Raw genomic sequence first — 18,154 nt, forward strand, 5'->3', positions numbered from 1 at the left:
TACCCATTTGAATGCAGAGTTCCAAAGAATAGCAAGCAGAGATAAGAAAGCCTTCCTCAGTGATCAATGCAAAGTAATAGAGGAAAACAATAGAGTAGGAAAGATAGGAGATCTCTTCAAGAAAATTAGAGATACCAAGGGAAAATATCATGCAAAGGTGGGCACAATAAAGGACAGAAATGGTATTGACCTATCAGAAGCAGAAGATATTAAGAAGAGATGGCAAGAATACACAGAAGAACTATATAAAAAAGATCTTCATGACCCAGATAACCATGATGATGTGATCACTCACCTAGAGCCAGACATCATGGAATGTGAAGTCAAGTGGGTCTTAGGAAGTATCACTATAGACAAAGCTAGTGGAGGTAATAGTTTCCCAGTGGAACTTTTACAAATCCTAAAAGATGATGCTGTGAACGTGCTGCACCTAATATGCCAGCAAATTTGGAAAACTCAGCAGTGGCCACAGGACTGAAAAACATCAGTTTTCATTCCTATCCCAAAGAAACACAATGCCAAAGAATGTTCAAACTACCACACAGTTGTACTCATCTTACATGCTAGCACAGCAGTGTTCAAAATTCTCCAAGCCAGGCTTCAATAGTACGTGAACTGTGAACTTCCAGATGTTCAAGCTGGGTTTAGAAAAGGCAGGGGAATTGGATCAAATTGCCAACATCCACTGGATCCTAGAAAAAGCAAGGGAGTTCCAGAAAAAAAATCTACTTCTACTTTATTAACTATGCCAAAGCCTTTGACTGTGTGGATCACTGCTGCTGCTAAGTCGCTTCAGTCGTGTCCGACTCTGTGCGACCCCATAGACAGCAGCCCACCAGGCTCCCCCATCCCTGGGATTCTCCAGGCAAGAACACTGGAGTGGGTTGCCATTTTCTTCTCCAATACATGAAAGGAAATCGCTCAGTCATGTCCGACTCTGAGCGACCCCCTGGACTGCAGCCTACCAGGCTCCTCCATCCATGGGATTTTCCAGGCAAGAGTCCTGGAGTGGGTTGCTATTGCCTTCTCTGGTGTGGATCACAACAAACTGGAAAATTCTGCAAGAGATGGGAATACCAGACCACCTGACCCGCCTCCTGAGAAATCTGTATGCCTGTCAAGAAGTAACAGTTAGAACAAGACACGGAAAAATGGACTGGTTCCAAATCAGGAAAGGAGTACATTAAGGCTGTATATTGTAACCCTGCTTATTTAACTTATATGCAGAGTACATCATGCGAAATGCTGGACTGCATGAAGCACAAGCATGAATCAAGATTGCTGGGAGAAATATCAATAACCTCAGATATGCAGATGACACCACTCTTATGGTAGAAATTGAAGAAGAACTAATTAGCCTCTTGATGTAAGTGAAAGAGGAGACTGAAAAGGTGGGCTTAAAACTCAACATTCACAAAACTAATTCATGGCTTCCAGTCCCATCACGTCATGGCAAATAGATGGGGAAACAATGGAAACAGACAGACAATTTCCTTCAGCTCCAAAATCACTGCAGATGATGACTGCACCCAGGAAATTAAAAGATGCCTGCTCGTTGGAAGAAAAGCTATGACCAACCTCGACAGCATATTAAAAAACAGAGATGTTACTTTGCCAACAAAGATCCATCTAGTCAAAGCTATGTTTTTTCCAGTAGTCAAGTATGGATGTGGGAGTTGGAGTATAAAGAAAGCTGAACCCTGAAAAATTAAAAACACGTTTTAACTATAGTGTTGGAGGAGACTCTTAGGAGTCCCTTAGATTGCCAGGAGATCAAACCAGTCAATCCTAGAGGAAATCAGTCCGAATATTCATTGGAAGAACTGATGCTGAAGCTGAAACTCCAATACTTTGGCTACCTGATGTGAAGAACTGACTCACTGGAAAAGACCCTGATGCTGGGAAAGATTGCAGGCAGGAGAAGAAGGGGCGACAGAGGATGAAATGGTTGAATGGCATCACCCACTTGATGGACATAAATTTGAGCAAGCTCCTGGAGTTGGTGATGGACAGGGAAGCCTGACTTGCTGTAGTCCATGGGGTCGCAAATAGTTGGACACAGATTAGCTCTAGCAATTTTCGGATAGTGTCTTTAGGGTTTTCTATGTATAGTATCATGTCAGGGCAAACAGTGAGAGCTTTACTTCTTCTTTTCCCATCTGGATTCCTTTTATTTCTTTTTCTTCTCTGATTGCTATATCTAGGACTTCCAAAAATGTGTTGAATAATAGCGGTGAGAGTGGCCACACTTGTCATGTTCCTGACCTTAGAGGGAATGCTTTCAGCTTTTGATCATTTGAGAGTAATGTTTGCTGTGGGTTTATCATATATGGACTTTAGTATGTTCAGGTAGATTCCTTCTATGCCTATTTTTTGAAGAGTTTTAATCATAAATAGGTGCTGAATTTTGTCAAGGAATTTTTTGCATCTATTATCATATGGTTTCTGTCTTTAATTTGTTAATATTGTATAACACATTTATTGATTTGTGTATATTGAAGAATCCTTGCATTCCTGGAATAAACCCAACTTGATCATGGTGTGTGAGCTTTTTAATGTGTTGTTGAATTGTGTTCGCCAGAATTTTGTTGAGGATTTTTTCTCTATGTTCATCAGTAATATTGGCCTGTAGTTTTCTTTTTCGTGTGTTGTCTTTGTCTGGTTTTGGTATAAGGGTGATGGTGGCCTCATGGAATGAAATTTGGAAGTGTTGCTTCCTCTGCTAACTTTTGAAAGAGTTTTAGAAGGATAGGCTTTAGCTTGTCTCTAATGTTTGATAGAATTCCCCTGTGAAGCCATCTGGTCCTGGGCTTTTGCTTTTTGAGAGATTTTTGATTACAGTTTCGATTCAGTTTGAAATTGGGTTGTTCATAATTTCTACTTCTTCCTGATTCAGTCTTGGAAGATTGAATTTTCCTAAGAATCTACATTTCTTTCTGATTATCCATTTTATTGCCGTATAGTTTCTCATAATAGTCTCTTATAATCCTTTGTACTTCTGCATTGTCTGTTGTAAACTCTCCTTTTTCATTTCTAATTATGTTGATTTGATTCTTCTCTCTTTTTTTCTTGACGTGTCTGGCTAAAATTTTGTCAATTTTGTTCTCAAAGAAGCAGCTTTTAGTTTTGTTAATGCTTAATATTGTTTCTTTCATTTCTTATTCATTTAATTCTGCTCTGGTCTTTATGATTTCTTTCCTTCTGCTAACTTTGGGGTTTTTTGGTTCTTCTTTTTCCAATTGTTATAGGTGTAAAATTAGGTTGTCTATTTGATATTTTTCTTGTTTCTTGAAGTAGGATTGTATTGCTAAACTTCACCCTTAGAACTGTTTTTGCTGTATCCCATAGGTTTTAAGTTGTTGTGTTTTCATTGTCATTTGTTTCCAGGAATTTTTTGATTTCCCTTTTGATTTCTTCAGTAACCTGTTTGTTATTTAGAAACGTATTGTTTAATCTCTGTGTGTTTGTGTTTTTTACATTATTTATCTTCTAATTGATATCTTGTCCCATAGCACTGTGGTCAGAAAAGTTGCTTGATATGATTCCCTTTTCTTAAATATGCTGAGGTTTGATTTGTGATCCAAGATTTGGTCTGTCCTAAAGAATGTTCCATGTGCACTTGAAAAAAAGGTATTCTTCTGCAATTGGATGGGATGTCCTGAAGATATCAATGAGATCTGTCTGGTCTAATATGTCATTTAAACTCGTATTTCCTTATTTATTTTCTGCTTTGATGATCTATCCATTGGTGTAAATGGGGTGTAAAAGTCTTCTACTATTATTGTGTTACTATCAATTTCTCCTTTTATGTCTGTTAGTGTTTGTCTTATGTATTGAAGTGCTCCTTATGTTGGGTGCATAGATATTTACTATGTTTTACTCTTGGATTGATCACTAGATCATTATGTAGTGTCCTTCCTTATGTCTTATAATATTCTTTATCTTAAGGTCTATTTTGTCTGATATGAGGATTGCTACTCCAGGTTTCTTTTGATTTCTATTAGCATGAAATATCTTTTTCCATCCTCTCACTTTCAGTCTATATGTGTCTTTAGATCTGAAGTAGGTTTCTTATAGACAGCATATATATGGCTCTTATTTTTATATCCATTCAGCCAGTCTATATCTTTTGGTTGGAGCATTTAACCCAATTAGATTTAAAGTAATTATTGAGGTATATACATACCTATTGTGAAGTCAAGTGGGCCTTAGGAAGTATCACTACAAAGGTAATGGAGGTGATGAAATTCGAGCTGAACTATTTCAAATCCTAAACGATAATTCTGTGAAAGTTCTGGCATTCAATTTCCCAGCAGATCTGGAAAACTCTGCATTGGCCACAGGACTGGAAATGGTCAGTTTTCATCCCAATCCCAAAGAAATGCAATGCCAACTAATTTTTAAAATACTGTACAGTTGCCCTCATCTCGCATGCTAGCAAGGTAATGCTGAAAAATTTCCAAGCTTAGCTTTAGCAGTATATGAATCAAGATCTTCCAGATGTTCAAGCTGGATTTATAAAAGGCAGAGGAACTAGAGATCAAATTGCCAACGTCCATTGGATCATAGAAAAAGCAAGAGAGTTCCAGAAATACATCTGCTTTATTGACTACGCTAAAGCCTTTGACTGTGTGGATCACAACAAACTGTGGAAAATTCTTAAAGAGATGGCAATACTAGACCACTTATCTGCCTCCTGAGAAACCTGTATGCCAGTCAAAAAGCAACAGTTAGAACTGGACATGGAACAACGGACTGGTTGCGAATTGCAATAGGAGTACATCAAGGCTGTATATTGTCACCCTGCTTATTTAACTTATGTACAGAGTACATCATGCGAAATGCCAGGCTGGATGAAGCACAAGCTGGATTCAGGATTGCCAGGAGAAATATCAGTAACCTCATATATGCAGATAACACTAGCCTTATGGCAGAAAGCAAAGAGTAACTAAATATCCTCTTGATGAAAGTGAAAATGGAGAGTGTAAAAACTGGCTTAAAACTTGACATTCTAAAAAGAAAGATCACGGCATCTGGTCCCATCACTTCATGGCACATAGATGGAGAAACAATGGGAACAGTGACAGACTTTATTTTCCTGGGCTCCAGAATCACTTCAGACAGTGACTGCAGCCATGAGATTATAAGATGCTTACTCCTTGAAAGAGAAGCTATGAGAAACCTAGATAGGGTATTAAAAAGCAGAAACCTTACTTTGCTGAGAAAGGTCTCAAAGCTATGGTTTTTCTAGTAGTCATGTATGGGTATGAGAGTTGAATCATAAAGAAAGCTGAGCACCAAGGAATTGATGCTTTTCCATTGTGGTGTTGGAGAAGTCTCTTGAGAGTCCCTTGTACTGCAAGGGGATCAAACTAGTCAATTTTAAATGAAATCATTCCTGAATATTCACTGGAAGGACCAATGCTGAAGCTGAAGCTCCAATATTTTGGCCACTGGATGTGAAGAACTGACTCTTAGAAAAGACGCTGATGCTGGGGAAGATTGAAGGTAGAAGAAGAAAGGGACAAAGATGAGCTCATTGGGTGGCATAAGTGACTCAACTGACATGAGTTTGAGCATGTTCTGGGAGTTGGTAATGGACAAGGAAGTAGGGCATGCTGCAGTCCATGGGGTTGCAAAGAGTTGGACAGGACTGACCTACTGACTGAACTGAACTGATGATCCTATTGCCATTTTCTGAGTTGATTGTGTTTTTTTGTTTTGTGGATATTTTTCTTCTCTTTTATTTCCTGACTACAGAAGTCCCTTTAACATTTGTTGTAAAGCTGGTTTGGTAGAGTTAAATTCTCTTAACTTTTGCTTGTCTGTAAAACTTTTGATTTCTCCCTCAATTTTGAATGAGATCCTTGCCAGGGAGAATAATTTTGTTTGTAGATTTTTCCCTTTCAGTACTTTCAATATATCTTGCCATTACTTCTGGCCTGCAGAGTTTCTGGCTGCAGGATCACCTGTTAAATGTATGGGGTTTCCCTTGTATGTTACTTATTGCTTTTCCCTTGCTGCTTTTAATATTCTTTCTTTGTGTTTAATCTTTGTTAGTTTGATTAGTATGTGTCTTGGCCTGTTTTTCCTTTGGTTTTTTCCTGTATAGGACTCTTTGTGATTCTTGCACTTGATTGACTATTTCCTTTTCCATGTTGGGGAAATTTTCAACTATAATCTCTTCAAAAATTTTCTCATACCCTTTGTTTTTCTCTTCTTCTTCTGGGACCCCTATAATTTGACTGCTGGTGCATTTAATATTGTCCCAGAGGTCTCTGAGACTATCCTCAGTTCTTTTCATTCTTTTTACTTTATTCTGCTCTTCAGCAGTTTCTATTTCTGCTATTCTATCTTCCAGCTCATCGACCCATTATTCTGCTTCAGATAGTCTGCTATTGATTCCTTCTAGAGTATTTTTAATTTCAGTAATTGTGTTGTTTGTCTCTGTATGTTTATTCTTTAATTCTTTAGGTCTTTGTTAATTGATTCCTGCATTTTCTCCATTCCATTTTCAAGGTTTTGGATTATCTTTACTATTATTCTGAATTCTTTTTCAGGTAGTTTGTCTATTTCCTTTTTATTTATTTGGACTTGTGTTTCTTGGTTTTTCCTTTGTCTGGGCAGTATTTTTCTGCCTTTTCATTATTTTATTTTTTAACTCACTGTGTTTGAGGCCTCCTTTTCCCAGGCTTCAAAGTTGAATTCTTTCTTCTGTTTGGTTTCTGCCCTCCTAAGATTTGCCCAGTGGTTTGTGTAAGCTTTATGTAGGATGTGACTTGTGCTTGCATTCTGGTGGGAGGAGTTGAGTTGTTGCTGTTTTCCTTTGATGGGCAGGGCTGAGTGAGGTGGTAATACTGTCTGCTGATGATTGTGTTTGTGTTTTTTTCTTGTTTGTTGTTTGGATGAGGCATCTTGCACAGGGTGCTACTGGGCAGTTGGTAATGCTGTGTCTTGTATGCAAGTGGTTGCCTTTGTGGGAATTCTCACTATTTGATATTCTCTAGGGTTAATAATTCTCTGGTAATCTAGGGTCTTGGAGGCAGCACTCACACTCCAAAGCCTCAGGCCTTGATCTCTGGCACAAATGGAGATTCCACGGGTGGTTCGTTATGGCATTAAATGGGATTAAAAGAAATACCCAAAAGCAGAAACAAAAGATGCACCCAGACAAATGGCAATTAGAATATCAGACAAATAATACCTAAAATAATGGAATGCACACACATACATATACACCATAAGCAAAATCAAAGCAGTCCAAAAAACAAAAACAGTGTACAATAGATTGAACTGGTAAACAAAGGAAATCAAAAATTATATCCACCAGTTAAGAACAAAACTAACTAAAGCACAAACTGGAATACAAAACTAAAGCAAAGTGCCAACTGGGGCATAAAGCAACAAAAACAAACTAACAAATATGGTGAGAAAAAGAAAGAAAATAAAGGAAAGAATAGAAATGCAAAGTTAAATAGAGGTAGATAAAGAAATTTATATATATTAAAGATTAACTGTGAAGGGAAAAGACCAGCAGGAAAAGCAAACAAAGGAATATATGTAGAAAAAATAATAATAAATTTTTAAAATACTGAGAAAAAAAAGAAAACTCCACAGAACTGCAAAAGGCCAATGAAGATGCAGACATTTATAACAGAAATAAAAAGTGTGTGATTGAAAAAAAAATTCTCAAAAGCTTAAATAGTACTAATCGAGAACTACAACAACAGAGGGGGAACTAAGGTAAAAAAAGGAAAAAAAAAGAGAGAGAGAGAAATAAATTCAGGAGGAACTACAGAACAAGTCAAAATATAAGAAAAATAAATGTCTTTCTTAAGTCTCTTCTGTCAACATCTTTCCCTTGCTGGGAGTTATATTCCACCTTGCCTGCCTAGAATGCTTTCTCACACTGTGCTGGTCTCTGGACATGCTGTGGGGGCAACTCTGACTGTAATCTGGTCCTCCTCCTGTGTGTTCTTGCCTCCAATGTCCACAGATGTCAGAACCAGTGTGTTTTCTTTGGTGAGAACTTTCAATGTCCTTTTATATATTCCATAGACACAGAGTCTGCCTAGTTGATTGTGTGGATTTAATCTGGTGCAAAGTTTTGGGTTATCTTCCTTAGCACACTGCCCCTGGGTTTCAACTGTGATTTTACCTCCACTTCTGCATGTGGGTCGTTCACTGGGGTTTGCTCCTGAGGCCCTGGAGGACTTGGGTCTGCCCCAGGGAGTGCCAGGTGTGGAGGTGGTACAGTTGCTTTGGTCACAGGGGCCCTCACAACACCAGGTATTCAGGGGAGATGTCAGTTAGGGTAGCAGGAATTATGGTGCTCTAGAAGGGTATGACAACACACTCCAGTATTCTTGCCTGGAGAATCCCCCAGACAGAAAAGCCTAGCAGACCAGTCTACAGGGTCGCAAAGAGTTGAATACAATGGAAACAACCCCATGTTCTCAGACTCAGGCATTTTTCTAGCCTTTTGAAGCTCTGTCCCAGTGAGGATTGAGCATGAAGGTGGTGCAGCTGCTTGGGTTCCTGGGACCCTGGAGGTGCCAAGTGTGCAGGGGCATGGACTGCCTCAGCTGCAGGAGTTATGGCCCCATCAGAGTTATGGCCCTAGCCTCTGGCAGCTGGTGATCAGAAGGCCTCTTTGGCTAGTACTTCTCCTTGCTTTGCCCATTCAGGCATTTAGAGGGATCCTTCTCTTTTGGTTTGTGCATGAGGCACTAAAAGGGCTCCCCCTGGCGGGGTCCTTCTCTGTTGTTTGGTGTGTCAGGCACTTAAAGGGGTGCCCCATGCACTTAAAGGGCTGGGGCTTCTCTGTTGTCCTGCATGTCAGGTGCTTGAAGGGACAGCCTCACTATTGTTCAGATGCCGGGTGCTGGCATGTGGGGAGATAGGCTGTGGTGATGGCTCCACCCCCTATGCATGACTCAGCAGCATCGCCCTGCTTTCATGCATACCTGGCTTTCCTCCACAGGCGTTTCCCACCACAGTCTCCTCCCTCACATCCCCTCGGGCCATCTCCCCACAGTCAACAGCAGACCTCAGCCTGAGATTGTGCCACAATCCCTGTGCTCCAGCTCCCAGCTGCTGTGCCTTCTAGGGGACCCATGTCCCTGTCTCCGGGTACTTGTGGCTACAGCAGGCATTGCCTGTGTGAGTCTAATTCCATTTAGGCTGCTACAGAGCAGCTGCTTCACTCACAGCCTCAGATATTTCTCTTCTAACCCAAACAGGTGCCCTGATGTGGGGATCAGACCCCTGCTTCAGTTCCCCCACCTGCTGAGGGCAGGTCCTGTCCTACTAACTTTTCTGTTTTTTCCCCTAGTTCCTTTGTCCTACTGAGTTTTGCATGGTTCTATATATGCTTTTCTGGTGGCTGGGTACTCCTGTCTGTCTCAGACTGATCTATACTACCTAGGAGTTTGAAAATGAATTTTATTGAGATCTTATTCATAAGCAATGAAACATAAGCATTTAAAATGTAAAAATAATTTTGATAAGTGTGATACTTGCTTCTACTGTGAACACATGCCTATCATTCCCCAAAATTCTTTTATAAAAACAGTAGCCTCCTCTAAAACCTGGCGTGGACAAGTTCTGACCCACCTTCTTTCATTAAAATTTGTTTGCTTGTTTTTCTAGGACTTTATGTTAACACATTCATATACTATGCATTCTTTTGAGACAGTGTATTTACTCAGTACAGTTTTTTGACATACATCAACATTGATATATAGATTAGTAGTTTTTCCTTTATTGCTGAATAATATCATTGTATAGATCATACCAGAGCTATTTACCCATCCTCCTATAGATAGGGCTTCCCTGGTGGCTCAGCTGGTAAAGAATCCGCCTGCAGTGTGGGAGACCTGGGTTTGATCCCTGGGTTGGGAAAATCCCCTGGAGAAGGGGACGGCTACCCACTCCAGTATTCTGGCCTGGAGAGTTCCATGGTCTGTATAGTCCATGGGGTCACAAAAAGTAAGACATGAGAGCAACTTTCACTTTCACTTTTCACTTTCCTATCGATAGACAGTTTGGTTTCTAGTTTTGAGTTACTGTAAATAAAGTTGCTATGCATATTTTTTTTAAGTCTTTGTGTGGGCATATGTTTTTATTTGCCTTGTATAAATAACAAGTGTTTTGTAGTTAAAAAAAAAAGTTTGTTTAAATGTATAAGAAACTCATACACTGTTCTGAAAAGTGTCTGCCTTGTTTTATATCCCACCACCAAAGTGTGAGTATTCTGCGGTGGTTTAGTCACTAAGTCATGTCCAACTCTTGTGACCTCATGGACTGTAGCCCACCAGTCTTCTCTGTCCATGGAATTTTTCAGGCAAAATACTGGACTCGGTTGCCATTTCCTTCCCTAGGGGATCTTCCCGACTCAAGGACTGAACCCAGGTCTCCTGCACTGCAAGCAGATTCTTTATTGGCTGAGCTACCAGAGAGTATTCTAGTTGCTGCATATCCTTACCAGTAATTCATATGGTCAGTTTTTTAATTTTAGGTATTTTGATGCGTGTCTATTGATATTACATTATGATTTTAATTTATATACCTTTAATATTTAATATTATCAATCTTGCTTTAATATGCTATTGGCCTTCATATATTTTGTTTTTGAAATATCTGTTCAAATCTTATGTCCATTGATCTGTAGAAGTTGCTCATATTGTGTATTGGGGATACATATGTTTTGATGATATATTTGAGTGAAGATTTCTATGAATCTTGTTTGACTTGTATTTTTATTTTCTTAACAGTTTATTTTAAAGACCAGAAGTGTTTGATTTTGATTGTCATTATTTTTTGTGTAATGATTTCTGTGTGTGATATTTAAGAGGTAACTTTCTATGCCTAAGATCACAAACACTTTTTCCTATTATTTTCTTTCCAGAACTGAGATTCTCAGCATCAACCTCCCTGACATTTTGGGCCAGATATTCGAAGTTGGGATTTTCTCTGCTGCTGCTGCTGCTGCTAAGTCGCCTCAGTCGTGTCCAACTCTGTGTGACACCATAGACCGCAGCCCACCAGGTTCCTCCCTCCCTGGGATTCTCCAGGCAAGAACACCGGAGTGGGTTGCCATTTCCTTCTCCAATGCATGAAAGTGAAAGATGAAAGTGAAGTCGCTCAGTCGTGTCTGACTCTTAGCGACCCCATGGACTGCAGCCTACCAGGCTCCTCCGTCCATAGGATTTTCCAAGCAAGACTACTACAGTGGGGTGCCATTGCCTTCTCCAGGGATTTTCTCTAGACATTGTCAAATATCTATTGGTGTAGCAAAATTGAACCCTGGTCCTAGAAATTCTGCAGTTTTAGCTTTTATATTTAGGTTTGTGATCTATTTTGGGATAACATATATGTTTAAGATAAGGATTGAGGCCTCTTTTTTTTTTTTTTATATGAATAAATAGTTGTTCCAGCAACATTTGAAATATGGAAAGACCATTCTTTATCATGAAATTGCCTTAGCACCCCTGTCAGAAAACAGCTGACCACATACAGACATATCTAATTCTGGATGCTCTGTTTTGTTCCATTGATACATATGTCTGTCTTTACACCTATACTACACTGGCTTGATTTATAATGAGTTCAGATCAGCTGGGTATATGTTTTCCAAATCTGTTTTTCTTAAGAGTTGTTTTGACTATTCTTGTTCTTTGCATTTCTGTGTGCATGTGTGTGTGTGTGTGTGTGTGTGTGTGTGTGTGTATTAGTATCAGATTGTCAATTTATACTTCCTCCCCTCAAACAAATCCCTGTTGAAATTATGCTGCACATTGCATTGAATCTATAGATCAGCCTTGGGAGACTTGATACCTTAACAATATTTAAGTTTTCCAATTCATAAACTTGGTGTATTTCTCCATTTATTACAGGCTTTAAAATTTCTTTCTCAGAACCTGTGCTCAGCCGAATCTCCTAGGGTCTGGCTCCTGCCTCTGGCTTACCTGTTCCTGCAGCCATGTTTTCCCAGTAGCAGCAGCAGCAGTGCCTGCCCCAGATGACAAGCAGCCCTGTCAGCCAACCTCTGTCAAATGTCAAGAGGCGTGTACACCTAAAACAAAGGACCCATGTGCTCCTCAGGCCAAGAAGCAATGCCCACCCAAGGATACAGCAATCCCAGCCCAGTAGAAGTGCCCTGCAACCCAGCAAGTTCCCAAGAGTAAATAGAAGTAAGAATGGATTGAGAAATACCTGCCCGCCAACCAGGCTACCAGATGCAGCCTTCTCTTTCTCCTGCTCCTTTTCTGATCCTCAGCTCCAGGATTTGCCTTCCTCTCCCACCTTCTCCTACTCAGGATCCAAGGAAGCATTGTCAGGATTTCTTCCAACGGAACCCCTTGTCTCACACATCCCCTTGTGCCCAGTATTCTTCAATTCCCCATTCTGACTCTCCTAGATGAACATGAGTGAGGTCCCAGCTTCTCCAGCTTCCAGTTTGGCCACAGCCATGGCCCCATCCATGTCCTAAAGCAAGAAATATATCTGGGCTGATTCTAGGGCTTCCACCTTGACTCGTGGGGACACCAGAGGCTGATAGCTTCTGTCTCATTCCGTTTCCCAATTCCCCATCCGTGAGCTTCCCTCCTATTTCTTCCTCTAATAAATCTGTGCTTCATGTAAAAAAAAAAAAAAATTATTTCTCCTAGCAATATTTTGTAGTTTATTTTTATTTCATATCCTACCTCTATACTTTGTTAAATATAATTATTCCATGTTTTTGATATTTAAAATTTCAATTTTCAACAGTTTTTGATTAATATATAGAAATATGATTATTTTGAATATACTTTATAATTTTGAACTTCTTTAAATTCAATTCACATGTTAGTTCTAGTAACTTTTAATGGATTTCTTCAAATCCTTTATCAGCACAGTCTTATACAAATAAGAACATTCTTCATTCCTTTCTACTCTGTATACTTTTGTTTATTATTTCTTATCTTATTGCAATGACTAGAAACTCTGTGGTGGTTAGTTTTTTTTTTTTTTTTTTCCCCTCCCGACTCAAACCTAAGTTCTTAAATCTCAGTCTAATTGACAGTTTTATAACAAAGAGAATAGTCTGATATGGATTTCCCAATAACACTTCTTTGTGGCCAGCAATAAAAGATAGCAATTTGATATATAAAGAGGAAAGAATTTGCTCTTTCCTTCATTCATACCCATTTTAAGGACCAAACAAAATATTTTAAGAAATATATGGCTAGTGTTTTAGGTAACCTGGACAGGCTGTTGAGTCTAGTTACTTAACTTTGGTGAAATTACACAGTAATCTGCTGCAATATGAGGCAAGGACCTCGTTTGCTCTCTCTTCCATTATATCTCTGTTGCTTAGAATAGTGCTTGGCACAAAGGCAAATTGAATAAATATTTGTTGAGCAAAGCAAATTTTTACTAGGGTCCCTGAGTTTAATGTCATTCAGAAAGAATGGGTAGGGATATCTAAAATATAGACATTATTTCAACATAATTTTGTAAACAAGAGAAGGTGCTGTAGTAGATAAGTTCATTCTTGAAGCACCTCCATGACCACGCAGGCAGAAAAAGAGTACTATTTATATATTCTTTCTGTGCATTATATTTTAAAGCTGCAAAAAATGTTTTAAAACATGAGAGAGCATGAGTGTAAAAAATTGATAGTCCCTAGACCAATTATGAAAGGGTTTCATTGAGGCACAAGTTTAGCTGATAAGATAAACTAAGAAAGCTGAGAACTAAAGGTCAAACTGTTTAGGTAGAAATAGTCCCAAAGAGGCAGGTACGAGGAGGCCTTTGAACGAACACCATAGAGATATGAGAAATTGAAAAGGATGAAGATAAAAGTACTTACTGCCTTGAAGTAAGTAGAATGAATGCATGCGTAAAATGAAGGATAGCAAGTCAGGAGAAATTTTTTGAACTGTGTTTAATCTGCTGTTTTATTTGCTGTTGACATGGCAGTATGTAAGAATACTTTAGTATACTTACATATAGTGCTTTATAATGGCTGAAGTTATTTTGTTTATATAGATTTGTTATATTAATGCAATGTAGGCCATTTTGCCACATGATTTTTTTTTGTCTGTTCTACAGACTATTTGCTCACATTACACAAAGTTGATAAAATGAACTGTAATTAAAATAATAGATCTCTATTTTTAATGACTCTCTCCAAAATGTTGACAGTTCTTCAAGCCTGATTATGGGTAAATGGACATTTGTTGTACTTTTAACTTTTGTGTATTTACAGAAGTTTTCAAAATATTTAAAAATGATTCCCTGCAAGTCTTTCAATCACTTGTGCTACAGCTATTTAGAGAGCACCTATTCTGTGACTTACTGGCACTCATAAAAAGAGAACAGAAGAAAGTCAAGATTCTAGGTCTGGGCAACTGTGTGAGTCCATTATTCCAAATGGAGAATACTAGACAAATAACATTTTCTTGTGGGGAGGTGATGTCATAGAAATGAAAATAAGTTTTGACATGTCATTTTTTAGGTTGAGCATTGAAGAATTGAGACTTTCAAATTGTGGTGCTGGAAAAGACTCTTGAGAATCCCTTGGACTTCAAAGAGATCAAACCAGTCAGTCCTAAAGGAAATCAACCCTGAATACTCATTGGAAGGACTGATGTTGAAATTCCAATACTTTGGCCACCTGATGCAAAGAGCTGACTCACTGGAAAAGACCCTGTGATGGGAAAGATTGAAGGCAAAAGAAGGGGGCAGCAGAGGATGAGATGGCTAGGTAGCATCACTGACTCAATGGATATGAATCTGAGCAAGCTCTTGGAGGTAGATAGTGAAGGACAGAGAAGCCTGGCGTGCTGCAGTCCATGGGGTTGCAAAGAGTCAGACACTACTTAGTGACTGAACAACAACAAAAAATTTCAGGTTTCTATTTAAGTATCCATTTAAGAATATCCCTATAAACTGGCATAGGAGAGAGGTCAGGAAAAGTCATAAACTTGGGAAATGTCAGCATATAGATGGTGTTCAAGCCCCAGAGGTTGGTATGCATGTACCAACAGAGTGAGTGCAGAAATAAAGGAAAAGAGATCCCAGAAGCCTGGATTCACCAACATTTAGAGTTAGCCAAAAGTGGTGTATCTAGAACTAGAAACTGAAAGGCAGTTGCCAAAGCATTTAGAGGAAATAGGATGGGGAGTGAGGAATATGTTTTCAAGAAGTGAGCAACTATGTCACAGCCTGTTGAAGAATTGAGAATAATAAAAGCTGAAAACTTTTCCTTGAATTTGGCAGCATGAATGTTGCTAGTGGCTCTCATTGGGAGAAGCATTATAGACATGGGGATGGATGATGTTGGAATAGATTCAGGGGTAACAGGAAGGGTAGCAGTGCAAACGATTGCCTTCCCAGAGCTCTTTCAGGGAGTTCCAGAAGCAAGGGGAAGCAGGGTCAGGTATGGGAGCTATTAGAGTGGTCATTCATAGTTTTGTAAACAAGTAGATAAGCTCATTATTAAAAAAAAAAAACAAAACAAAAAACCGAGACAAATTAACTCCCCTGCTAACATATCACAAAGTGATACACACACACACACACACACACACACACACTAATTCTACTGCCTTCTTCTTGGTATGCCTCATCTCCCCCTGCAAACCCCAATTATCCCACAAAGTCTTATTTCTTTTGGCTTTGGAAACAAATGAATTACCAATAGGTGAATCTTGTCAGATACTGCTATCACATGGCAACATTTGGTGCTTCTGTTGGGTTATAGACTATCATCTCTTTTGTGCTCCTCTTAAGTTTATACTCTGTCCTTATATTGACCCTTATTCTTAATGGCACTTTTTGTTTATACACACTTGTCTCTTGCTACAAAAGTACGTGGGAAGATTAAGTGGGATATTTCTGGGATATAAAGACCCTTAATGTTTGAATCCTTTCCTGAAATGGTTATCTGCCTGCAATTCAGGACTTTCTCGAAGGGATATATGTATAGAGAGCAAAGCTATACAAAGGGATATGTTATTTATTGAGTGTTTTTGCTCCATAGAACCTAAAGCAGTTTTCAGCTGATCTCAGGGTTAGAAAGAGGGCCTAAGGCCTACAACTAAAACAGACCAAGCATTATCTTTTATGCTTCTCTCTAATCTCACCCATATCTCAGCCTCTATATCTTTCAATTCTGATTAGGAATAAAGAGTCTGAGAACATTACATCAAGGGAAAAACAAAAAGAGGACACAAACAGAAGAGTCGTGTGTAGGAGCTTTAAAACTAGAAGATTCTTAAAAATATAGTCTAGCAGGAGTCCTTAAAGTCTCTCAAGCTCAGGGCAAACTTCTTCCCTTCCTGGAGATGGTGGGTGGTGGCAGGGAAGGGACTGGGTGCTTTCTCTCAGCAGTGCCACCGTAAAACTGGGAAGCGCTCAACAGAGACCAAATCCTCATTGTTTCCCCAAGTGAATGGAACTTTCTATTCTACTGCCTATAATTTCAGAGAAGGCAATGACACCCCACTCCAGTACTCTTGCCTAGAAAATCCCATGGACAGAGGAGCCTGGTAGGCTGCGGTCCATGGGGTCACTAAGAGTCAGACATGACTGAACAACTTCACTTTCACTTTTCACTTTCATGCATTGGAGAAGGAAATGGCAACCCACTCAGTGTTCTTGCCTGGAAAATCCTATGGACGGAGGAGCCTGGTAGGCTGCAGTCCATGGGGTCGCTAAAGTCGGACACGACTGAACAACTTCACTTTCACTTTTCACTTTCATGCATTGGAGAAGGAAATGGCAACCCACTCAGTGTTCTTGCCTGGAGAATCCCAGGGATGGGGGAGCCTGGTGGGCTGCCGTCTATGGGGTTGTACAGAGTTGGACATGACTGAAGCGACTTAGCAGCCTATAATTTCAGCAGATTAATGATCATGTACTGGTATACCTTGTTTATTTGAACCTGACTCTATTGAGATTTGCAGATAACTGCGTGTGTGTGTCTGTGTGTTTTTCTTTTTACAAGCTGAAGATTTTTGGCAACCCTGCATCTAGCAAGTCAGTCAGCACCATTTTTTCCAAGTGTTTGTTCACTTTCAGTCTCACATTTTATTTCTTGCAATATTTCAAACTTTTCTGTTAGTTATTAGATTTGTTATTGTTTGTGAGTAGTGGCCTTTGATGTTACTATTATAATTATTTTGGCATTATATAGCAATAAAGTATTCTTTACGGTATGTATGTTTTCTAGACATAATGTTGTTGCAAGCTTAATAGACTATAATGTTGTATAAACATAACTTTTATCTGCACTGGGAAACGAAAACATTCATGTGATTCACTTATTGCAATATTTGTTTTACTGCAGTCTGAAATAATCTGCAGTGTCTCCAAGGTCTGTCTGTTCATATTTTTAATTGATTAAAATCTCAAAAAACATTTACCAATTAATCATTATTATTTTCTTTATATAAAGATGCCTCATAAAAATATTTTTTGGAAATACAGGGGTGTCATTTCAGAAATATATACTGTTATCAAGATTCTATGTCAGCACTTTCAACTTGTTCTATACATGAATGTTTTATCAGTACTGGAAAATTGGTGTTCTATTGTTCTTATCAAGGGCTGTTCTCAGCAAAATACTGAGACAAAGTCCAGAGACAGAGTAAAAAAATCTTGGCTTAAGTTTTTGGTAGATTTCATTATCAGTAACATTTACTTTTTAAAAGTAGCTAATAGATTATTATTTTGGTGCTATAATTAAAATTTTGGTTTTAATATATAAATGTTATGAAATGTTAATATTAAAATGACTTGAGGATGTTTAGATGTATTTATAAATCATAATTTCAAATTTATATTTATACCAGCATTGATAATAACATAGTTTAAATCTCAGTGTTATTTTTTTTCTAATGGTTCCACTCACTTTGCCGAATATAAAGAAATATATGTGTGTGTTTATGACTTGACCACAGATGTTTAGTTTGCACTTTGGCAAATGTGGGTATTTATAAATATTTTCAATTTGTATTTTGATATAAAATACTGTTCCTTCGGTAGCATGTTGGAAATATGTATATAAGCCAAGTATTGGAAATATATATATGTATATATGCATTATATATGTATTTAAGATACATATACACACCCACATACATTATTTAGCTCACTAGTTTGC

General features: G+C 38.6%; 1 long non-coding RNA gene across 2 annotated transcripts in view; it reads left to right on the forward strand.

The window, feature by feature from the left end:
* LOC133227575 (uncharacterized) overlaps positions 1 to 12,723 on the forward strand; it is a 179,648-nt gene extending 166,925 nt beyond the window's left edge. For both annotated transcript variants that reach the window (XR_009729877.1, XR_009729878.1), the window contains exon 3: positions 10,910 to 12,723. This is a non-coding gene — a long non-coding RNA (uncharacterized LOC133227575). The remainder of the gene's footprint in view (positions 1 to 10,909) is intronic.
* Positions 12,724 to 18,154: the final 5,431 nt, after the last annotated feature.

This window comes from Bos javanicus, chromosome 16 (genome assembly GCF_032452875.1).
Source record: "Bos javanicus breed banteng chromosome 16, ARS-OSU_banteng_1.0, whole genome shotgun sequence".
Classification (NCBI taxonomy): domain Eukaryota; kingdom Metazoa; phylum Chordata; class Mammalia; order Artiodactyla; family Bovidae; genus Bos; species Bos javanicus.